This window comes from Hypanus sabinus, chromosome 8 (assembly GCF_030144855.1).
Source record: "Hypanus sabinus isolate sHypSab1 chromosome 8, sHypSab1.hap1, whole genome shotgun sequence".
Lineage (NCBI taxonomy): Eukaryota > Metazoa > Chordata > Chondrichthyes > Myliobatiformes > Dasyatidae > Hypanus > Hypanus sabinus.
In genome coordinates this window covers 40,817,549-40,843,435 of record NC_082713.1, presented here as the reverse complement: position 1 = coordinate 40,843,435, position 25,887 = coordinate 40,817,549, and the positions used below count along the sequence as shown (strand labels likewise).

General features: G+C 40.1%; 1 protein-coding gene across 1 annotated transcript in view; it reads right to left on the bottom strand.

The window, feature by feature from the left end:
- Window positions 1-25,608, bottom strand: part of LOC132397721 (serine protease 23-like) — a 31,562-nt gene extending 5,954 nt beyond the window's left edge. Inside the window, exon 1 of the mRNA XM_059976489.1 lies at window positions 25,396-25,608. The gene's annotated coding sequence lies outside the window, so the exon portion shown is untranslated. The remainder of the gene's footprint in view (window positions 1-25,395) is intronic.
- Window positions 25,609-25,887: the final 279 nt, after the last annotated feature.

Sequence of the window (25,887 nt, the reverse complement as noted above, 5' to 3'; positions counted from 1 at the left end):
TGGTGCACCAGAAAAATGGTGTTTAAAAATGTATAATACAATGCATTCGGAGTAATGAAGACAATTATGTTGAAGGAACTATTGTAGATTAAGATGTGAGATGTTCTATGTTGAAGTGTGTCTGGGGAGTCACTGAAATAACTAATTCATCTGTGGACATTTCACTTGGCTTGCAACAAGCTCTACAACTTATTGTGTAGACCAAGTAACTGAATGGACATAGTTTCAGTTGAGTATGTAGTGATAATTATTTGAAGTTACTCCAAAGGGAAACAGTGCAGTGTACGTAAGTGTGTTTATTAAGAACTGTGTGTCATATTACGTGGCTTTAGATACATAGTAGTATCTAACATTACTGTTAATTGAGAATTTCCTGTTGGTAATTTTACTTTTTGTTATTTGCCACTCTCAGCAGTTCTAAAGAACTAAGAGATGGCACAAATATGCCCACTTTTGAGGCTTAAAGTACAGTTTATGGCCCCAAGTTGTTTAACAGTGAATAATCACTGAAAAGGTCATAGATGAGGCAACCCTAGTATACACTAACTATCTGTTGTTCAGTCATTAAGTTGAGTCCAACTCTTCATGACCTCATGGACTCCTCTGAGTGATATTATCTACCCTTCATAACCTCTGTCATCCTCCTTCTTTTACCTTCTGTTTTTACCTAACATGAGAAAATTCTCCAAGGAGTCTTCATTTCTCATGATGTGGCCAAAATATTTCAGCTTTTGTCTCATAATCAAGCCTCCTAGTGAGCAGTCTGGCCGTACTTCTTCAAGGGCTGACTTTTTGGATTGTCTTGCTGTCCAACAAACTCTTAACACTTTCCTCCAGCATCCAAGTTCAAAGGCACTGATTCTTATGTATTCAGCCTTACTAATAGTCCAGCTCTCACAGCCGTACATCACAACTGGAAATACCACAGACTGGACTAAACAGACTGGACTAAAACTGGACTAACTATATGTAGATTTTCTGATCAAGACACCTTCTGCTGAATAGCTCACACTTAGTGAAATTACATTCTGATCCATGTTTCATCTCCCATTAGTGTCCCTGCATTAAGAAGGCTCTTTGCTCTTTGGAAGCTTGACTTGGAACAACATGGCATACTGAAGAAAATGCAGTTGCTGAGTAACTTGATGAATGTATAACATGTTTATTGTTGCGTGTTGGAGGGCAGGCATTCACATTGGATTGCTAATTTGCTTTTACATCCTGCAATATTAACATTTGACTCACCATTGATATGCTGACTGTGTGGGATCTGGGTGAGTAACTGGATTGAGGGATTTATATAAAGTAACTATAAACAGCCTTTTAAGAAGTAGTCATTAAATCCGTAGACAAACCACTTCAGCCTGCAAGTAAACAAAGAGTGTCTGAGAGAGAGTGCTGGATGAGGAACTCAGGGCGATGTCCTTAAGTCTATGTGTATGTTAGTTGCCAATATCCTGGGGAGAAACACATCTTATCTTATCAAAATACCTGCTGATTATGGTGATTGTGTTGTTAGTTCCGGATGACCATTAACATGTACAAAGGTTCTGTGGTTGTGGGTGGGCAGCCGCTGGAGGCGGGTGGAGGAGAATCAGTCCAAGACAAATAAAGGATATTTTCCATTGGGAGGCACTTGTACTGATGTTGGCGTATTTTAAAAGGAAGCCTCATCAGACAGCTTGATACAAATCATCCATCTGGCTAATTAAATGAAATTAGAAAATAAGAAAGTTATTTGAACATGGCATCAAGATTCAATTACCAGTCTTACAGAAGGGATATATAAAAACTCTTCTTAGAAAAAGTAGATACTTTAATACCCTGTTTCCAGGGATGGGTAGATAGTAAGTGCCAAATTGGCATAAACACTTGGAAAGATAGTCTGGACATTTGCAAATGTCATTTTGGTATAATTGCAAGCTGTCAAGCAATTCTTTTGACTTTGCAAAATCTAACAAAAAGCTTACAATGGGAATGAAATAGATGGAAATCTAGTATTACAGAACATTCTGCTAGTTTTCTAAATATTGATGCTTGACAAAGTTAATCACAAACAACCAATGAAACAGTTGATTCTCTTTTCATTGTGTCTCCAGTAGAGCCACCCTTCACTAAGCCAAAATAATTGTCTGCCATGCAAGACAACGTGTGGAGAGTTGACGTGAATGGGATAAAGTAAATCCAGCAGTTTTGAATTGTGGCAAATGTTCTCCTGTGGTTGCTGGCCTACAGAGAACTGGTTTCACATCACTCATGCTTGTTTCACTTGGGACTTGGAATCATTAGACCCAGATACAAGGATATCCTTCATCTCATCAATCAGAGGATAGATTTGGAACCATGTCAAGCATTATTTGTTTTATTAACTTGAATTATCCAGTTTCAAACATGTGGGAAAAATTCACTTTCTAGTTCCCATCCTTTAATTTTCATACAGTCTTTGATCTTGCTATGCATTTTTCAGTTTACACGGATTAAAGACTGCTTTTGAGTCTGAGAGGGTGTACAGTGCAATGGAAATAATTTGCCACCTCTTTGCTTCTCTGGGTGGTTTTACTTAAGCTAGTTAAAGAATTCCATCTGGCCAATTGTCAGCAAGATGGAGTGAGGAACAACTTACTATGGTTGTGTTCTTCTTTCTCTGGAAAAAAAGGTATTAAAGTTATTCTTCAACTCGTATATATAAATGAACTATTGTCTGTTAATTATTCCAGCAAGCAAAACAAGTTACAAATGACCTCAGAATAATCATTTTAAATGGGAGACACAGTTCTCCTGTACTCCTGTAGTGTTCTAGTAAGAAAAGTTTGAAATACTGTAGATCATACTCAACATTCCCTCTTTTTTTACACAGCTTCATGGACCAAGCATTCCTCAGAGCGGGAGATTTTTATATGGCCTAAAAATGCACAGCACTTAATGTTTTTTGTTATATGCATCCTATGAATATTGCCCACATGGTGTTGCCATTCAGCGGGCAGGCAGTTTCTTAATAATGAGCTATTGACTTCCATTCTGTGTTTATTGTTACAATTTGTATCAGTATTGTAATCTGAAACACTGACAATGTAAATGCTTTGAAGTTCTAAAATGTTGCAAAGTAAAGGTTGGGATATGTTAATTATTTATGGATTATATTCATTATCACATAATTACTGGGTATGTCATAATTATATTAACATAAATTTCAAAATTATATTAACATTATATAAAAGAAAATTCAGCTGCTGAACAACAAAAGCTATGTGCTTCGGAACTTTTCAGTTACTGCATGGCTGCACACCAGTGAAGCTTAGAGGGCATAGCGATCATATTTACAATGCTATAATCTTGACTACAATCTTAAAACCAAATCAATACTTTAATTGATGCACTAACTGAGGAATGTTTCCTCTTGATTAGCTTTGCAATAAAAATGATTATAGTTTATGATGGAAATTTCTTAATCTGACGTGATTGAAGAATTGAACTGAGCTAAGACAGTGATGTGAATAATGTTTGTAAGCAGGATATGTGTTTCAGCTGGATAATGGACACAGATTTTATTTTATTTTGCAGTCTTATGCGATGAACCATAAAATGTTGTAGTAAATTTTACCATTTGGGTAAAGTCTGACAATTGAAGTGAATGTCTGCTGTACTGGGAATGGCTTTGCACCAACTGAAGATGGCTAAAGTTTGCATTATTAGGAGAACTAATGATAAGCAGGCTTTCCTGTGATCTTTCCACACAGTGTACACTCAGTTGCCGCTTTATTAGGTACCTCATATACATAATAAGGTGACCACTGAGTATATGTTCATGGTCTTCTGCTGCTGTTGCCCGTCTAGTTCAAGGTTTGAAGTGTTGTGTATTCAGAAATGCTCTTCTGCACACAACTGTTATAACGTGTGGTTATCTGAGTTACTGTTATCTTCCAGTCAGCTGGAACCAGCCTGGCCATTCTCCTCCGGTCTCTCTCATTAACAAGGCATTTTCATCCAGAGAGCTGCTGCTCACTGGATGTGTTTTTGTTTCTCACACCATTTTCTAAACTCTAGAGACTGTTGTGCAGTTTTTGGGATATTCATACCACCTCATCTAGCATCAACAATCACTCCACAGTCAAAGTCACTTAGGTCACATTTCTTCCCCATTCTGATGTTTGGTCTGAACAACAACTGAATTTCTTGACCATGTTGGCATGCTTTTATGCATTGAGTTACTATCACATGACTGGCTGATTAAATATTTATGTTAATGGGTTGATGTCCGGGTGTACCTAATAAAGTGGCTACTGAGTGTATACCCAATGACTTGGCCTCCATAGCCATCTGACAATGATTTCCAAAGATTCACCACCCTCTGGCTGAAGAAATTCTTCTTCATCTCTCTTCTAAAGGGATGCCCTTGTACTCTGAGGCTGTGTCCTCTGGTCCTAGACTCCCCACTAAAGGAAATGTCCTCTCCACATCCACTCTACTTAGGCCTTTCAATATTCAGTAGCCTTCAATGAGATACTCCCTCATTCTTCTAAACACTAATGAGTACAATCTCAGAACCATCAAACGCTCCTCATACATTAACCCTTTAATTCCTGGGATCATTCTCGTGAAACTGTGTGGACCCTTTCTTAGATAAGGGGCCAAAAACTGCTCACACTCCTGCAGGTGTGGTCAATGCCTTATAAAGCAGCAACACAAAACATCAGCAGGAAATCAGAAAGGGAAAAGAATGATTTTTATTGAATAATTTGAACATTTTCTACAACTCTATAATTATATAAATTTACAGAAAAAAATTAAGTTAGAAGCAGAAACGTCAAAATCTTTAAAATTATAGAACTTAATCACTTGTGCTTAATAATATTTACCTGGGATATGTAATCATATTGTTAAACTTATGCTAGAAGCTAGAAGCATTTGCTAATAAACAACTGTGGCTCTGTGCCTTTAAAATCTCACTTAACCCTCATGGAAATCAACACACACTGTACCCTGTGTTACACTAGTCGATAAGTATTTTAAGTTCTTGTCAATTCATTGTTTTTCCTTGATGGTGACAGATGAGGCTGTAAAACAGGGGGCGCTCACTCACTGATAGCAGCTCTTTAACAATTCATGTATAGAACCCCTGAAGTTGCTGTTAATTTCATAAAGTAATGTAATCAAATACTAACTGTTTCATTTTCATTACAATTAATTAGCCAAATAATACAAATGTAATTGTAGCAATATGAATTGGCACAGTCAGTTCCTATCATAACTTAGAATACAGTTAATTAGCATTTTAAAATAACCTGATTAGAATGACAAAAATTATGTGCTAGGTAAATACAAATGGAACATGGTAAATCAGTAAGTGCATACTCAAAAATGCTTTTACAACAAAATTATGGGTATTTAAATTGCTGTTAATGCATCAGACTCGATTTAACATTTTATGCTAAGATATTAAATGAACCATCAAAGCATGAAAGAAACAAAAGGTATTCCAGATCAGTAGTGAAATGAAAATTTAGGATTGGTATTGTAACATTTCTTCTGAAATACCAGTCTAGAAAAAGTCTTCAATGGAAGCAGAATTCATGGAACAGATGATCTTTTCTCACTCTGGTGTTAATATCCCTGCATTTGAAACTAAGGAAAGATAAAGATGTAAAAAGAAGTCCAATGTGGAAACGGCCTTTGGAAGATATGGGAGGAAAAAAAGTTTATAAAGAACAATAAGCAAGAATTCAGAAAGTTGTGTGTGAATAAACAATTTAACTTGCAACACAGCAACTTGCTTAAGTTATTTCTCAACAAACTCAGTCCCTACACTTTTGGGCCTTTGAAAGTGTAGGCACTGAGCTTGTTGAGGAGCCATTCGAGCCTATATATTAAAGATGAAATCATTCAAAATATTATTGCTTCATTTCCTTCAGTGTCAGGAAATTTTCAGTCCCCTTTCTATGGGTTGGACTTGGGGACACTGTTAAACATTTGTCTCTTTTTAGACAATTCTTACTTCCTTAGTATGTTTCTGGATGAAGTAAGTGTTTGTTATACACTTTATAACAATCTTGAAATTATTCTGTGGGAGGACATGCACTCTGTAGTGTATAAAAACTGCAAATCAGGCAAAGTTTTGCCAAAAGCCTTAAGTTAAAATAGGCATCATAGATTTTCTGAAATATGATCATTACTATTAAGCTGTTGTGACAGATATTTTGACAATCTTGCATATTATTATTCTTATTGATTTTTCAACACAAGTGGCTTATTATTGGTTTATTATTGTCACATGTACCACGGTACAGTGTAAAGCTTCTCCTGTACACCATTCATTCAGATCACATCATTACACAGGCCATTGAGGCAGCTCAAGGGAGAACAATAACTGACTGTAGAATAAAGTATAAAGGCTATAGAGGAAGTGCCCTGCAGGTGGACAAAGTGCAAGACCATACAGGTGAAGAGTCTACTTTATAATACCAGGGAACTTTTAATTGTCTTGTAAGAGCAAGGTAGAAGCTGTCCTTGAGCTTGGTGGGACATGCTTTCAGGCTTTTGAATTTTCTGTCTAATGGGTGAGGGAGAAGAGAAGGTGTCAGGGTGGTTGGGGGCTGCTTTACCGAGGCAGCAAGTATAGACAGAGCCCATGGAGTGAAGGCTGTTTTCCATGATGTGCTGAGCTGTGTCCAAAACTCTCTGCAGTCTCTTGTGGTCACAGTTGAAGAACAGTTGCCATACCAAGCTATTCTGCATCCATATAGGATGCTATCAATGATATATCAAATAAAAACTGGTAAAGGTCGGTGGGGGATACCAAATTTCTTTCATGTCTTTAGGAATTAGAGGCATTGATGAGCTTTTTTGGGCCTGGGCAGGTTGTTTGTGATGTTCATTACTAGGAGCTTGAAGTTCTCAAACCTCTCAATCTCTACACTGTTGATGTACACTGGAGCACTTGCATCACCCTCCTTCCTGAAGTCTATGTCTAGCTGTTTTGTTTTGTGAACATTGAGGAAAAGGCTGTTGTTATGACACCACGTTACTAAGTTCTCCATCTTCTTCCTGTACTCCAATTCATTACTATTTGAGATCCAGCCCACCATGGTGGTCTAATCTGCAAACCTGTAGATGAAGTTCAACCAGACGCTGGCCACTCAGTTGTGAATGTACAGGGAAAACATTCATCAGCCGGAATAAGATCAAAAATAACAAATCTTGTACTTCTTATACAAAGACAAATTAATTGGAAACTTATTCTTTCTCAAATTTCTAACAAATATTGAAACACACAAATTATTATAGAACTTGAAATATATCATATTTCAAAGCTCTGATTTTGTTTTAGTTTCTATATGATCTAACTATTAATCTTGGGAATCTTTCTGAATGTTTAATTTGCAATTGCATTTTAAGCGGACTTCTTTGTCATACAGTGAATAAAAAATTTACAATCATTGTTTCAAGAGAATGAAAGGTGAAGTAGGAAATGAAATGGTACTTCCCATGATTGCATTTATGCAAAAAGCTATCACAGGATTCCTGGGCTCTGTGCTTTATGTGGGCATGAAATATCCTTTCCTTGATTAGTTTCCCTCCTACAGAGTTGCCCTCATTAGTGACACAATTACCTTTTTATTTTAATTGTTAATTTATCATATAAACTGTGCTATCTCATCGTTTGGATTGAAATTATCTTGGGAAAGAAGCCAAAAATTCTGTCATGATGGAACTGGAACTATTAGGAACTGGATCGGAATCAACTTTTGCAATTGGTATTAAGCATTTTCTCTTTACACATCTGAAGATGATTTTTAGCTGCTTTGCTAGAGGGAGTGTTGAGAGAATTTTCTTCTCAATCTATTATATTGGATAATCAAAAGTGGGTTTGGCTGACGTAGCATTTAGGAACTTTGTACAACAGCTATTTCATGCTAACTTGATCTGGCTGTGATTAATGCTGATACGTTTGGAATTTCTACCCCAGGGAGCTATGGATGATTATTTGCTAAGTATATTTAAGACCGAGATCAATAACTATTTGGGCTTTAGGGAAATCAAAGGATGTGAGGATTAGATTAAAAAGTAGAGTTGAAATAGATCAGTGAAAAGTGAAGTAGGCTCCACAGTAAATGAGCCATTGAAATTTTTACCATCAATGCAAATGGAGGGTTGTCCAAATGTCAGTCAAGTCAAGCCACTCCGAACCATCTGGTGATGCAGAATGAATCTGCAATCCCCTCATAATTGTGTTGGGTGTTTTATGAACTAAACATTGTCAGCTGGGATAGCAGGGCCTCTAGTTTCACTTTCTGTTTTTGGTTCAGTGTACTAGCATTGTGTCAAAGAAGTACCACTGCAGTTCCACAGTGCTGTGTTTCATATGAAATATTAAATAAAGGTCCCTTCTACAACGATAATATTCCACGACATTTCTTGAAGAACAGGAAAATGATCCCAGTCCTAATGTTCATTTTCAAAAATTGCCAAAATATGTCTGATATATGTACATAAATCTATAATTGTGGCTTTACACTGCCCATTCTAGCAGCTGCTAGGGTCGTACAACATCTTTCATTATTCAACCTAAGCTGTACTGTAGCACATTCTTATAAATCCCAGGTGTCTATATAACATGCCATACAAATTACTAATAGGTACAATATACCTCACTAGCTTCTATAGCACACACTATATTAGGTTTAGAAAAGAAAATACTTACTGTTGTACAATATTACTAATATGCTCTTTCCTGATGAAGTGCTTTGAGAGGTTGGTCATGAAACATATCAACTTCTGCCTGAGAAGTGACTTGGATCCACTCCTATCATTACAACAGGACCACAGCAGATGCCATTTCATTGGCTCTTCACTCAACCCTGGAACATCTGGACAGCAAAGACATCAGAATGCTCTTCATTGTCTACAGCTCTGAATTCAACACTGTCATCCCCTCAAAGCTAATCAGTAAGCCTCAAGTCCTAGGCATCTGTGTCTCCTTGTGCAACTACATACTCAATTTCCTTACTTGCAATATCCCAATCAGATCAGATTGGCATCAACATCTCCTCCACAATCTCCATCAGCACAGGCATGCCACAAGTCTGTGTGCTTAGCCCCCTGCTCTACTCACTTTATACCAATGACAGTGAGGCTAAGCACAGCTCCAACTCCATATTCAAGTTTGCTGATGACACCACTGTAATCAGCTGAAGCAAAGGTGTTGATGAATCAGCATATTGGAGATAGATTGAAAATCTGGCTGAGTGGTACCATAACAACAACCTCTTACTCAATGTCATCAAGACCACGGAGCTGATTATTGACTTCAGGAGGAGGAGATCAGAGGCCCACGAGACAATGGTGCTCAGAGGTGGAGGGTCAGCAACTGTAGCTCCTCAGTGTTATCATTTCAGAGGTTTTGTCATGGGTCCAGCACATAAATGCTTCCATGCCTCTACTTTCTTAATAGTTTGTGAAGATTCGACATCTAAAACTTCATAGATATGTAGCAGAGAGAATATTGACAGCTTGCATCAGGGCCTGGTATGGAAATACCAATGCCCCTGAGTGGAGAGCCTACTAAAAACAGTGGATATGGCCCAGTTCACCACGGGTAAAGCCCTCCCCACCATTGAGCACATCTACATGTAGTGCTGTTGCAGGAAAGCACATCCATCACCAAGGACCCCTACCATCCATGCCATGCTCTCTTCTCACTGCTGTCATCAGGAAGAAGGCACAGGAGCTTTAGGGTGCACACCACCAGGTTCAGGAACAATTATTACCCCTCAGTCATCCAGCTTTAAAACCAGAGGGGTTAACCACTTGCCTCCTTACTGACTGTTCCCAGAATCTATGGACTCACTTTCAAGGAGTCTTTATCTGATATTTTCAATATGTATTGCTTATTTACTACTAATTATTATTATTATTTCCTTTCTTTTCTTTTTGGATTTGGACAGATTTTTTGTCTTTTTCATGCTGATGGCTTGCCCCTCCTGTTGGGGGTGGTCTTTCACTGATTCTATTGTGTTTCTTATACTTACTGTGCGTGCCCAAAGAAAATGAATCTCAGTGTTGTATGTGGTGACATATATGTACTCAAATAATAAATTTACATTGAACTTTGAACATTAAATGCACCAACTTTGAGCAAAATTGCACAGGTACTGCCAGCTCTCCAGAACTCCTCTGAGTGGCAATCTGTCTGCTACAAAATTAAGTAAATCACATACAGGTCAAACTAGTGAATAATTTAGCTAACACTCAAGAATCATCACCGTCTCTGTCTATCTGTCACTGAGTACCACACCCTCCTTTTCTTTGTAGCAATAGAACAGAAACCCAGACATGGATTGCTGAGGTCAATTGCTTTATACCCAGTGTCAATCTGGTAAGTTGTCTAAGTGCTTTCTTAATTCTTTGATAATTTAAAAGATTTGATTTTGGCTTTGTGCTGGATAAATGATGTGCATTATGAGTTGTGCTACCAAACCCCGGGAAGGATTTAGAAGAAATTCTAAATATCCTTCAAGACAAGTGTTTGCATTGGAATTATTTGTCATATTGTAATAATTATGCATTTAGACCATAAGACCACAAGACATAGGGGCATAATTAGGTCATTTGGCCCATCAAGTCTGCTCCACCATTCAATCATGGATGATCCTTTTTTTATCCCTCCTCAACCACAGTCCCTGGACTTTTCCCCAGAACCTTTGCTGCCATGTCCAATCAAGAACCCATCAAGCTCTGCCTTAAATACACCCAATGACCTGGCCTCCACAGCTGCCTGTGGTAATAAATTCCACAAATGCACCACCCTTGGGCTAAAGAAATTTCTCTGCACCTCTGTTCTAAATGTATACCCCTCTATCCTGAGGCTGTGCCCTCTTGTCCTAGACTCACCCACCATGGGAAATATCCTTTCCACATCTACTCTGTCGAGGCCTTTCAACATTTGAAAGGTTTCAATGAGATTCCTTCTCATCCTTCTCAATCTCAGCAACTACAGATCCAGAGCTATTAAATGTTCCTCATATGATAACCCCTTCATTCCCAGAATCATCCTTGTGTACTTCCTCTGGACCCCCTTTAATGCCAGCACATCTTTTCTTAGATGAGGAGCTCAAAACTGTTCACAATACTCAAGGTGAGGTCTCAGCAGTGCCTTATAAAGCCTCAGCATCACATCCCTGCTCTTGTATTCTAGACCTCTTGAAATGAATGCTAACATTGCATTTGCCTTCCTCACCACTGACTCTACCAGCAGATTAACTTTTAGTGTGTCTTGCACAAGGACTCCCAAGTCCCTCTGAGTCTGATTTTTGGATTTTTTCCCCATTGAGAGAATAGTCTGCACACTTATTTCTTCTACCAAATGCCTAACCATGCATTTTTCAACATTTTACACACAAAAAATGCTGGTGAAATGCAGCAGGCCAGGCAGCATCTATAGGAAGAAGCACTGTTGATGTTTCGGGCCAAGACCCTTCATCAGGACTAACTGAAAGGAAAGATAGTAAGGGATTTGAAAGTAGGAGGGGGAGGGGAAAATGCAAAATGATAGGGGAATACCAGAGGGGATGGGGTGAAGCTGAGAGCCAGACAGGTGATTGGCAAAAGGGAGCTGGAGAAGGGAAAGGATCATGCGACAGCAGGCCTAGGGAGAAAGAAAGGGGAGGGGAGCACCAGAGTGAGTTGGAGAACAGGCAGAGTGATGGGCAGAAAGAGAGGGGAAAAAAGAGGGGGAAACTAAATATATCAGGGATCGGGTAAGAAGGGGAGGAGGGGCATTAACGGAAGTTAGAGAAGTTGATGTCCATGCCATCAGGTTGGAGGCTACCCAGCCGGTATATAAGGTGTTGTTCCTCCAACCTGAGTGCGGCTTCATCTTGACTGTAGAGGAGGCCATGGATAGACATATCAGAATGGGAATGGGACTGGGACGTAGAATTAAAATTTGAGGCCACTGAGAGATCCTGCTTTCTCTGGCGGACCGAGCGTAGGTGTTCAGCGAAACGGTCTCCCAGTCTGCGTCGGGTCTCACCAATATATAAAAGGCCACACCGGGAACACTGGACGCAGTACACTGCACCAGCCGACTCACAGGTGAAGTGTCACCTCACCTGGAAGGACTGTCTGGGGCCCTGAATGGTGGTGAGGAAGGAGGTGTAAGGGCAGGTGTAGCACTTGTTCCGCTTGCAAGGATAAGTGCCAGGAGGGAGATCGGTGAGAAGGGATGGGGGGGGGGGGGGGGAATGAATGGACAAGCGAGTCGCCTAGGGAGCAATCCCTGTGGAAAGCAGAAAGGGGGGGGGGAGGGAAAAATGTGCTTGGTAACGGGATCCCGTTGGAGGTGGCGGAAGTTACGGAGAATTATACGTTGGATCCGGAGGCTGGTGGGATGGTAGGTGAGGACAAGGGGAACCCTATCCCGAGTGGGGTGGTGGGCGGATGGGGTGAGGGCAGATGTGAGGGAAATGGGAGAGATGTGTTTGAGAGCAGAGTTGATGGTGGAAGAAGGGAAGCCCCTTTGTTTAAAAAAGGAAGACATCTCCTTCATCCTGGAATGAAAAGCCTCATCCTGAGAGCAGATGCGGTGGAGACGGAGGAATTGTGAGAAGGGGATGGCATTTTTGCAAGAGGCAGGGTAGGAAGAGGAATAGTCCAGGTAGCTGTGAGAGTCTGTAGGCTTATAGTAGATATCAGTCGATAGGCTGTCTCCAGAGATGGAGACAGAAAGATCAAGATTCCCTATGCGACTCACTTGTCCATTCATCCCCCCATCCCTTCCCACTGATCTTCCTCCTGGAACTTATCCTTGTAAACGGAACAAGTGCTACACCTGCCCTTACACTTCCCCCCCCCCCCCCAACACCATTCAGGGCCCCAGACAGTCCTTCCAGGTGAGGCGACACTTCACCTGTGAGTCGGCTGGTGTGGTATACTGCGTCCAGTGTTCCCGATGTGACCTTTTATATATTGGTGAGACCTGACGCAGACTGGGAGACCATTTCGCTGAACACCTACGCTCTGTCCACCAGAGAAAGCAGGATCTCCCAGTGACCATACATTTTAATTCCACGTCCCAGTCCCATTCCCATTCTGATATGTCTATCCATGGCCTCCTCTAAGATGAAGCCACACTCAGGTTGGAACAACAACACCTTATATACCGGCTGGGTAGCCTCCAACCTGATGGCATGAACATTGACTTCTCTAACTTCCATTACTGCCCCTCCCCTTCTTACCCCATCCCTGATATATTTAGTGTTTTTTTTCTCTCTGCCTGTTCTCCATCTCCCTCTGGTGCTCCCCTCCCCCTTCCTTTCTCCCTAGGCCTCCCGTCCCATGATCCTTTCCCTTCTCTAGCTCTGTATCCCTTTTGCCAATCACCTTTCCAGCTCTCAGCTTCACCCCACCCCCTCCGGTCTTCTCTTATCATTTCACATTTCCCCTCCCCCTCCTACTTTCAAATCTCTTACTATCTTTCCTTTCAGTTAGTCCTGATGAAGGGTCTGGGCCCGAAATGTCGACAGTGTTTCTCCCTACAGATGCTGCCTGGCCTGCTGTGTTCCACCAGCATTTTGTGTGTGTTGCTTGAATTTCCAGCATCTGCAAATTTCCTCGTGTTTATTTTTCAACATTGTATTTCATTTGCCACTTCCTTGCCCATTCTCCTAATCTGTTTAAGTCCTTCTGCAGCCTATATGTTCCTCAACACTACATGCCCCTCCACCAATCTTCAGATCAACTGCAAATTTGGCAACAAAGACATCTTTAACATCATCTAAATCATTGATGTACAGCATAAAAAGAAGTGGTCCCAACACCAACACCTGCAGAATGACACTAGTCACTGGCAGCCAACCAGAAAAGGGTCCTTTTATTCCCACTGGCTGCCTCCTATCAATCAGCCAATGCTCTAACTATGCCTGTAACTTTTCTGTAATACCATGAGCTCTTAACTTGGTAATCAGCCTCATGTGTGGCACCTTATCAAAGGCCTTCTGAAAGTTCAAATATAAAACATCCACTACATCTCCTTTACCTTTCCTACTTGTAATCGCCTAAAGATTTCCAACAGGTTTGTCAGGCAAGTTGTTCCCTTAAGGAAATCATGCTGACTTTGTCCTATTTGGTCCTGTGTCACCAAGTACTCCATAACTTCAACCTTAACAATGGACTGCAACATCTTCCCAGCCACTGAAGCCAGGCTAACTGGTCTATAATTTCCTTTCTGCTACCTTCCTCCTTTCTTAAAGTATGAAGTGACATCTGCCAGTGTCCAATGATTTTTGAAAGATCATTACTAATGCTTCTACAATTCTACCTCTACTTCTTTCAGAACCCTAGTGTAGGGTTCATCTGGTCCTTGTGACTTATGTGCCTTTAGGTCTTTCAACTTTTTGAGCACCTTCTCCCTTGTAATAGTAACTGCACTTCTCTTCCCTCAAACCCTTCAACCCTTCTGAATGTCATTCAGAACATTGAGGACTGATGCAAAATACTCATTTAGTTCATCTGCATCTCCTTGTCCCCCATTAATATTTCTCAAGACTCATTTTCTAGTGGTCCTATATCCACTTTCATCTTTCTTTTATGTTTTAACATACTTGAAAAAGCTTTTTCTGTCCACTTTGACATTGTTTGCTAGCTTGCTTTCACATTTCATCTTTTCCCACATAATGATTATTTTAGTTTCTCTCTGCAGAGTTTTAAAAGCTTCCCAATTCTCTATCTTCCAGATAATTTTTGCTTTGTTGTATGCTCTCTCTTTTGCTTTTAAATCAGCTTTGACTTCCCTTGTCAGCCACACTTGTACTATTTTGCCATTTGAGTACTTCTTTGTTTTTGTAATCCTTTATCTTCCTCATTTTTCCCAGAAACTTACACCATTCTGCTCCGCTGTCATCCCTGCCAGCATCTCCTGCCAATTTACTTTGGCCAACGCCACTCTCTCATACCACTAAATTTCCTTTACTCCACAGAAATACTTCTATATCAGGCTTTACTTTCTCCCTATCAAATTTCAAGTTGAACTCAATCATATTGTAGTCACTGCCTCCAAAAGGGTTCTTGTACCTTAAGCTCCCTAATCACCTCTGGTTAATTACATAATACCCAATACCATATAGCTGATCCCCTCATGAGCTCAAAGACAAATTTCTGCGAAGGCTGAGGAAAGTCCATCTCCCACCCTCCATCCTCATCACATTCTACAGGGGTTGTATTGAGAGCATCCTGAGCAGCTGCATCACTGCCTGGTTCGGAAATTGCACCACCTCGGATCGCAAGACCCTGCAGCGGATAGTGAGGTCAGCTGAGAAGATCATCGGGGTTTCTCTTCCCGCCATTATGGACATTTACACTACACGCTGCATCTGCAAAGCAAACAGCATTATGAAGGACCCCATGCACCCCTCGTACAAACTCTTCTCCCTCCTGCTGTCTGGGAAAAGGCTCTGAAGCATTCAGGCTCTCACGACCAGACTATGTAACAGTTTCTTCCCCCAAGCTATCAGACTCCTCAATACCCAAAGCCTGGATGGACACCTTACTGCCCTATTGTCTTGTTTATTATTTATTGTAATGCCTGCACTGTTTTGTGCACTTTATGCAGTCCTGGGTAGGTCTGTAGTCTAGTGTAGTTTTTTTTCTGTGTTGTTTTTTACGTAATTCAGTCTAGTTTTTCTACTGTGTCACATGAGTGATTGACACATGACTGATGGTCCTGAAAAAAAGTTGTCTCATTTTTACTATGTACTGTACTGGCATTTATTGTCAAAATGACAATAAAAGTGACGACTTGACTTGATAAAACTGCTCTCAAAAGCCATCTCATAGGCAGTCAACAAACTCACTCTCTTGAGATCTATTACTAACCTAATTTTCCCAATCGACCCACATGTTGAAATCTCCCATAACTATCATAACATCCCCCTTTTGACATGTCTTTCCTACTTCCCATTGTAACCTGTCGTCCACATCCTAGCTACTATTTGGAGGCTTTTATATAAGGGTCCCTTTACTCTTATAGTTTCTTTACTCAACCCACAAGGATTCAACATCTTCCGATCCTATGTCACGTCTTTCTACTGACTTTTTGCCATTCTTTACCAGCGGAGCCATGCCACCCCCTCTGCCTACCTTCATATCCCTCTGATACAATGTGTAACCCTGGACATTCAGCTCCCCACTACAACCATCCTTCAGCCATGATGTGCATGACATCATTGCTGACAATCTGTAATAGTGCAACAAGATCATCCACCTTATTTTTTAACACTTTGAGCATTGAGACATAACACTTTGAGTACTGAATTTGCTATCCTTTTTAATTCTGCATCCCTAATGCACTGAAACTCACCCTGCTGGCTGAAATTTTGTCCTATCACTTGCCTACCCTTCCTGACAGTCTGACTGCATGCTATCTTTGCTTTTATACCATTTGTCCTGTCCTGAGTCCCTTCACTCCATTTCCCACATCCCTGCCAAGTTAATTTAAACTCTCCCCCTAACAGCTCTAACAAACCTGCCCATGAGAATATTGGTCTCCCTCGGGTTCAGGTGCAACCCATCGCTTTTGTACTGGTTATACCTCCTCTAGAAGAGATTCCAATGCTCCCAGAATCTGAAGCCTTGACCTCTGAACCAGCTTCTCAGCCACGCATTAATTTGCCAGATCATCCTGCTTCTACCCTGCTTCTATATACATAAATGATCTGGATGATGGGGTGATAAATTGGATTAGTAAGTATGCCGATGATACTAAGGTAGGAGGTGTTGTGGATAATGAGGTGGATTTTCAAAGCTTGCAGGGAGATTTATGCCGGTTAGAAGAATGGGCTGAATGTTGGCAGATGGAGTTTAATGCTGAGAAGTGTGAGGTTCTACATTTTGGCAGGAATAATCCAAATAAAACATACAGAGTAAATGGTAGGGCATTGAGGAATGCAGAGGAACAGAGAGATCTAGGAATAACTGTGCATAGTTCCCTGAAAGTGGAGTCTCATGTAGATAGGGTGGTGAAGAGGGCTTTTGGAACGCTGGCCTTTATAAATCAAAGCATTGAGTACAGAAGTTGGGATGTAATGCTAAAGTTGTACAAGGCATTGGTAAGGCCAAATTTGGAATATTGTGTGCAGTTCTGGTCACTGAATTATAGGAAAGATATCAATAAATTAGAGAGAGTGCAGAGACGATTTACTAGGATGTTACCTGGGTTTCAGCACTTAAGTTACAGAGAAAGGTTTAACAAGTTAGGTCTCTATTCATTGGAGCGTAGAAGGTTGAGGGGGGATTTGATCGAGGTATTTAAAATTTTGAGAGGGATAGATAGAGTTGACGTGAACAGGCTGTTTCCATTGAGAGTAGGGGAGATTCAAACTAGAGGACATGATTTGAGAGTTAGGGGGCAGAAGTTTAAGGGAAACACGAGGGGGTATTTCTTTACTCAAAGAGTGATAGCTGTGTGGAATGAGCTTCCTGTAGAAGTAGTAGAGGCCAGTTCAATTGTGTCATTTAAGGTAAAATTGGATAGGTATATGGACAGGAAAGGAGTGGAGGGTTATGGGCTGAGTGCGGGTAGGTGGGACTAGGTGAGATTAAGGGTTCGGCACGGACTAGGAGGGCCAAGATGGCCTGTTTCCGTGCTGTGATTGTTATATGGTTCTATGGTTATATGGTTACCCTCACCGGTGCATGGCACAGGCAGCAATCCAGAAATTATTAACCTCGAGGACCTGCTGCTCAGCTTTCTACCTAGCTTTCTAAATACTCTTTTCAGGACCTCTTTGCTTTTTCTTCCTCTGTCTTTTGTACCAATATGTACCAAGAGATCTGACTGTTCTCTCTCCCTCTCCAAAATGCTATGGATGCGATTTGAGATGCCCTTGACTCTGGCACCATTTTCCAGTATGTAACTGACTATTCTGTCTTCCTATGGAAACTTGTGAAGAAAAAATTCCACAGAAGTTAAACCCGTTCATTTCAACCAGAAACACTGCTCAAAATTAAGTGTATTATAAGAATTTTTTTTTAGTTCCCAGTTTCTCTCAGTTCTCGTATATTCCTGGGTCTGACATGTGGCTAAGTAGTTATATAGATGACTTTTGACTAGCTGATATCGTTGCAATAATATACATTTCCCAACAAATCTTGAGACAGAAGAGAGACAAACTGCAGTTGCTACTGCAGTATGAGAAGTGAGGAATTTTGTGCATTAGGTATTACCTATACTTTGCATTGTCAATCACTCATGTGACATTAAGCTGGCAGTTACCAGAACAAATATTAATGCAGCCAGTGTCCGTAGGTATTGCTCAATGAGCTATTTGATCCTCAGAGCTAGTGTCAGTGTGGCTGTCACCTTCAGAGGTCTCCACTCTCACCCTGAACACACATTCTTTTATCATGCCCCTCAGTATGATTTCATCCTCCACCTGAGTTAGATTAAATTTGTTGTAGTATTGCAAACTGTATTTAATAATCTTTTATACGAAAAATTCCTTCCATTCCTCAATTGTTGAAAAGCTATTCCTTACATTATAAAGACCAGTATTTATCATCTCAAATTAACTTTTGAACATTTGCTGATCTTTTCATCTGACTCTAACTTATTGTTATAGCAGCACAAGTGGATATCACCGTGTCGGGAAGTGACTGAAGAGTGGTAATGGTTTATTGACTCTTCAAAAGTTCTTCACTCGAAACAAAACATGCAAGAACATTTGAAATGGAAACAGGAGAAGGCCATTTGGCCCCTCCTGCTTACTCTCCCATTCAAACCAACGTTTTAACCTCAGGCCCACTTTCTTACAATTATACCATTTTCCTTGATTGGTTTAATATCTAAAAACATCTTTCTTCCTCTGCCTGAGTATAACAGTGATGACTCACTGTCCTTTTGTGATGAAATTTCTTAACTGAATTCATATGGGAAGCCGTTGTTAATTGTATTCAGGGAATATTTCAACTTTGAAAGAGGGGAGTATTTGATGAAAATTTTAAAAGAATGTAGACGGTGAGCCTTCTATTGTATGTCTGTATTCCAGAGGAGCTAGTAAATATTTTTTCCCATCCTCGACGTTCCTAAACTGGTATCTGAGCTGCCTGGCAAGGCCTCTAACCTTCGCAAAAGCTATGCCTGTGGCACATACGTGCAAACAAAAGGTTTTTTTATTTCATTGTTTTCTATTGTTTGATGGGAAAATGATTTTCTGTATGACTTCTGTTAACCCTGAGGTTATGACTGGCTCAATGAGAGTTAGATAAATGATAATGATTGCTCTGATTGTTGTGCCTAAGGATTTAAAACCTACCAATGAACAGAGACAGCTTTATCTTCTATGTGAGCTGTAGCCCTGGCAGGGTAGCATAAACCCCAGCACCACCCTCTACTTAACAAAGGTAATAACTAGCTTAAGGGTTGATAAGATTGTACAGATACTCAGAGTGTTGGAGAACCCTGAAATACACTGGAATTTAGAAGGATGAGAGGGGATCTGATTGAAACATATAAGATTATTAAGGGATTGGACACGCTAGAGGCAGGAAACATGTTCCCGATGTTGGGAGAGTCCAAAATGAGAGGCCACAGTTTAAGAATAAGTTATAGGCCATTTAGAATGGAATTGAGGAAAAACTTTTTCACCCAGAGAGTTGTGGAACTATGGAATGCTCTGCGTCAGAAGGCAGTGGAGGCCAATTCTCTGGATGCTTTCAAGAAAGAGTTAGATAGAGCTCTTAAAGATAGCGGAGTCAAGGGATATGGGGAGAAGGCAGGAACAGGGTACTGATTGTGGATGATTCAATGATCACATTGAATGGCAGTGATGGCTTGAAGGGCCGAATGGCCTACACCTGCACCTATTGTCTATTGAAAGCAGGGTTGGTGGAGGAACAAAGAATTACAAAATCAACAATGTCTCAAGTTAATTCCCTTTCATCAAAACTGGTTGTAACTAGGCTATTGACTTGAAATGGTAATTCTGTTTCTCTCTCCATAAATACTAGCTGACCTGTTGGGTATTTTCAGCATTTGGCTTTTATTGCCGATCTCAGTATTTTATCGCTATAAATTCATTCAGTCAACCATGATTTCATATTAGTAATTTGATCTGAAATTATTTTTGGTAGTGTGTATCCAGACAACTGTTACTTGTTAGAGGCAGGTGATACAAATGCATTCTGCATTGCATTTATTATTATGTTTTACACTTTAAATGTCAGTGACCCCAGTGTGCTCGGGTTTCAGGGTAATGATGAGTTGTGCCACAGAGGATAACTGTAAGCCAATCTCTTTTCAAAAATAAAAATTTGCTGAAGTAATGTCAGGCTGAGGGATGGAGGAAGACGAGGAGCTGGAATGAGTTACCAACACATAATATATTCTGCATTCTTATTTTGCCCAGTTATAATCAACATTTACTACTGAATCATCAGCAGGCAGAGAATGGTTGATAGATAGTAATTCAATTTTCTTCTCCAGTTCTGACCTGAATTCATGAAGCTCTAATGTGAAGCATAGGGAAATATGGACCCTGACAATATTTCCAGTTGCCTGAACTCTGCTGGGTGTATCCTGCTGGAGGAAGTAGACATACTTGGAAATGGCAATGACAGAGTAAACATGTGCATGTCTGTAGAGAGGTGCTCTACAGAAAAGAGATAGCGAGACAGTTCTTACTCTGCAAGTGCTCTCAAGATTGTAGGGAGGAATAATTTTCAGGGTCCACTTGGCTAGATGTACAGCACATTACAGGTCCTTCGGCCCATGATGTTATGCCAAATTTTAACCCACTCCAAGATCAATCTAACCCTTTTCTCTCACGTAGCGGTCTATTTTTCTTAAATGCTTTGTTGTGATCTCCCCTAACAGGTTGAAGCCAACTAGCTGTTTTATTAGTTTGACATGTTGCTTTTTAATAGATTAAAGATGATTTCAAGAGTAGTCATACTGCTTTTCAATGAATCATACGATACAAAGATCAGGTTGGTGAAGGCAATAATCTGCTGACATTGATTGTTAGTAATTTTGAGGTTCTTCTGACATTCTGATATTTCAGGATCACTTTTCCAGATATCATTCCAGATTTTCTGTCTGAATTAACATTGTCATATTTCCACAATAAAATTAACTCCATCATCTAAGTGACAAATTCGACAGGATGGCCAGAATGGTATCAAAGCCAAAGGGCATTTGCAATGCAACTCCGTCCCAGAAGGTACGATCTATATCAAAGCAACCCAACGTTTGTATTGAAATGGCCAGTGGCTCAAATGGGAAGTTTTAATCAATCAACAGAGTGCTCTGTTGAAGGTAGCAGCAGCTGGACTCTTGGTTCAAGTAGGGTAACAAGAAATATTACATGAGCGCAATTTTAAAGTAAACCCAATGACTTGAACTACTCACTGTGAAAACACTACTAGGTACAGCTACTATTTAAAAATCCTTATGGTAAATGAAATCTTAGGTTTTAACAAGATGAAATCCAAAATTAAATCCTGTTAGGATATTTCCACTTCCTTCTGGTTCTACCTGTAGTTTTGATGCCACTTTTGACATTTCTTTATTAATTTGTATGTTAAAATTACAATGATGGTGTGGTAACTCACAGTCTAATTTGACATCCAAGAATATTTGCAGAGACACAAGAGAATGTAGAATCCAAGAGAATCTGGAACAAAGAAAGCAAACTGCAATAGAAATTTGCAGGTCAGGAGCTTCCGTGGAGGCTGAAGGATGGTCAACATTCCTCTGTCTCCACCAGGACCTTGACCTGAAACATGAGCATCCTTCTATTTTCACAGATGCTGCCTGACCCACTGGTTTCCCCTGGCAGTTCATTATTTTGCTTGGGAGTATTAATAATAGCATGATCACATTCATATACATTTGATGCTTAAAGGGAATCAAATTGTGTTGAAATTACCCCGGTGCCTAAGAGAAACATGGTAACCTTATGTCCAGTATCTCTTACATCCATCATGATGAAATGCTTTGAGAGGCTCAACTCCTGCTCAACATCAACTCCTGCCTGGCAAGTGACTTGGATCTGCTTCAATTTGACTACCATCACAACAGGACTACAGCAAGTGCCATCTCATTGGTTCACCACTCAACCATGGAGCATCTGGACAGCGAAGGTGCATACATCAGGATGCTCTTCGTCGACTACAGCTGAGCATTCCCTCAAAGCCAATCAATAAGCTTCAAGACCTAGGCCTCTATAGATCCTTATCAAATAGACCCACTATTTCCTCACTTGCATATCTCATTTGGTTTGGATTGTCAACAACATCTCCTCCACAATCTCCATTGAATCTTCACAATCCTTAGTCCATTGTGGACGAAGGCTGTGTGTTTAGTCCCCTGCTATACTCACTTTACACTGATGACTGTGAGGCTGAGACTAAGCACAGTTCCAATGCCATATTTAAGTTTGCTGATGACACCACTGTCACTGAGAGAATCAAATGTGGTGACGAAACAGCATATCAGAGGGAGATTAAAAATCTGGTTGAAGGGTCAGCAACTTTAAACTATTCGGTGTTATTCTATCATGACACAGCACATAATGAGGATCTGTTCCTGCGACCAGCACCTAAATGCTATTATGAAGAAAACACTGCAGTGCCTCTACATCTTTAGAGGCTTGTGAAGATGACATCTAAATCTTTGAAAAACTTCTATCGTTCTGTGGTGGAGAGTATAATGGCTGGTTGCTTCATGGCCTGGTATGGAATCACCAATGCCCTTGAATGGAAAAGACTACATAAAGTAATAGCTATGGCCCATTCCATCATGGGTAAAGCCCTCCCCACCATTGCACACATCTACATTGAGCACTGGCAGAAGAGACCAACATCTATTATCAAGGACTCCCACTATCCAGGCCAAGCTCCCTTCTCACCACTGCCATCATGAAAAAGGTACAGGAGCCTCAGGACTCACACCATCAGGTTCAGTAATAGTTATTACCCCTCAACCATCAGGTTTTTGAAGTAGAAGGGATAACTTCCCTCAGCTTCACTTGCCCCATCACTGAACTGTTCCCACAACCTGTGGACTTACTTTCAAGACCCTTCATCTCATATTCTCGATATTTATTGCTTATTTATTTATTTCACCTGTATTTGCACAGTTTGTGGTCTTTTGCACATTGGTTGTTTGTCCATCCTATTTAGTGTGGTCTTTCACTGATTCTATTGTGTTCTTTGGATTTACTGTAGATGTCTGCAAGAAAATTAATTTCAGGGTTGTGTATGGTGACATATATGTACTCTGATAATAAACTTACTTTGAAACTGGTTGTTATGCTGTCAGATAACAGAGTCATGTGTTTATATTCAAGCTGGAGGATCTCAGTGCACACCAGGCCCTATCCCAGCAGGAGAGAGGAAGTAGATTGGTCAGAGTTGTCGCTAGGCTGGAACTGCTCACATCCAAACAGCTCTGCAGGAGAGCCTCAACAGAGCTCCGGTACAAGACATCCTCCTGCATCCTCAGCTGCAGTTACCATGTTGCACATGAAAATCAGAGGCCAGAGAGAAATCCAGGAAATAATACTTGGAAAGCAATTATCAACAGCTGATGTCTCAGTAGGTCAAAGCATCACCGGATACTGAGTCATGTTGTACAGAAATGCTTTCAGTCTCCACTGAATCAGTTGATATTGGTTTGGAGAAGCACTAGGAAGCTATGACCTGAGCTCAATGTACCTGCGCTGAGAAGAGATCTACCTGTGTTGTCAGTTCAGGTCACCTTCAACTGACTCTGCCTGAATAGTGCGTGATTGTGGCTGTCGGATGATATAAACTATACTGCATTCCATTGCCAATGGCTCGCCATTGCTTGTTATTTAGGCTTATACACAAAGAATGGAAATTTGGGCATCGTTATATTGCTATTGGCATCAGTGTAATCAGAAGGGAGGGGAGAATAATGAACAGGAGATAGAATCAGCAGCCTCATCCTGCATGTTCACCCAGCCAGCCCTGTTCTCAGTCACAAGCAGGCATATGGATAGTGCCAACATGGCTACGTTACACTCTGAAGTTTCAGGATATTCTGTTACTTAAATAGTCTGGAAACTTGAAATTTCCCACATATAAGCTCCTTCCTCTCAAGTTCAACCACAAGTCAACAGTTCTCCTGTAATGTGAAGGGCAGCCTCCTCACGGAGAAGGGGACAACAACCTTCTTAATGCGAGGAGGAAAGGTCAGAGTTACTACTTGTCAGTTTTTGCAAAAGCTGAACAAACGTGACTCCAAGTGATCAACAAAATGTTTACCAAGTAGTTTTCTTTAACGGGAGAATTAACTTCTTTTTATTTCTTTAGTCAGAAAGAAATAATAGTAGCATTCAGTATAAGCTAATTGGACAGAATGTTATCAATCAATTCTCTTGTAAACTAACACAGAAAAACTGGGAGATGCGCACCATTATCATTTTAGATTGTGCTCAGCAGTGGAATTTGTGATGAAGTTTTGAATGAGTTAATCCAGTTTTTTTTCCAGATGCAGATGTGCATTTCCTTTCTCCAGAATTTTTTTTAATCAGAGAAAGTAGAACTCGCAGGGTAACAAAAAAAAAGAGAGTCTCTCACAATATTGATACATAATTAAAAGAATGAAAAGAGCCACGAAACCAGCACCCTTCATGGAGAGTAATGATTATTGGCATGAACTGTAAGCAATATGACATTCATTGCAACCACAAATATTATCTGGAGATTCAGGCAACTCATTTTACATTCAATTGTGTTGTATGGATTTTGATGGATCAAAGGTCTAAATCTCTCATTTGGTTCCAAATTCAAATGGATCAAATTCCTAACCAAACTGTTAAAAGAAAATAAAAGTATTATCTTGGTATTCAACTATCAGTCAGCTTTTTTTTCATTTACATAACTGAAACATGTTTGATCCATATAGAATGACATCTGGAGTCAACAATACAATTTAGAAAATCAGTAATTTTATGTTTAGAAAATATTCATTCCTCTTCAGTTGATATTTTCCTCAATATTATTTATATTTTTTGCAATCTAAAAGCAACTTCAGTTATCATCTTCTGTTCTACATATTTAGTTATCATAGATACCTTCCTCAATGGACTGTGGTTATTCACCTGATCTTTTCAAGTGGATAATTTTGTCTTAATTAATGGTTTCATGTTAGCATACCTTAATAATTTCCAGGAACAAAAAGTGGAAATTTCTTCCTCAACTTTTAAATTAATCTGAATACTATTGCCATTTTCTTTTAGTAAATAGTTTTTGATTGTTCTCAGAATTCAGCTGTGTTAAGCATTAACAACAGATGTTGCAAACGAGTGACTGTGATCCATATTTTGATCCTCAATGCATGCACTGCATTCAACAGCACAACAAATCAAAATTCCTTACCTCAAACTTAAAGGGAACAGAATCACTGTTCTTTGCTTAACTCCAGTTTGTGTGTGATAAGATTTAAATTCAAAACAATTTCCATTTCACAAATCAAATTTCTCCTGTCTTAAAGCCAATACTGCTTGCGGTGAAGACATCCGGAAAAGTCCTCTGCCTCTGGAGCTAGATGTGGCGTACTGTGCTGGGTCCAGACTGCTGGAATCTCTCTATTTCTGTGCTCGTGAACTCTAGCTTTGTTGGAATACTTGATCCTTGCTAGCTGTGTGGGAGTTTGCATTTGAAATCACAGTTTCCCTAAGATGGGCTTGAAAGGATTCCCCTATGGTCCTAGTGCCTGAATGTTCTGTTTGAATTACAAATACAGCTTCAACTGAGGGTCCCTCATTCTGCATTGTTACAGTTATCCAGACTTTGCAATATTCCATATGTTTTAATAGGCACTTGAAATCCCATTAAATAGACTAAATATAATTGTGAGCAGTTTCGTAA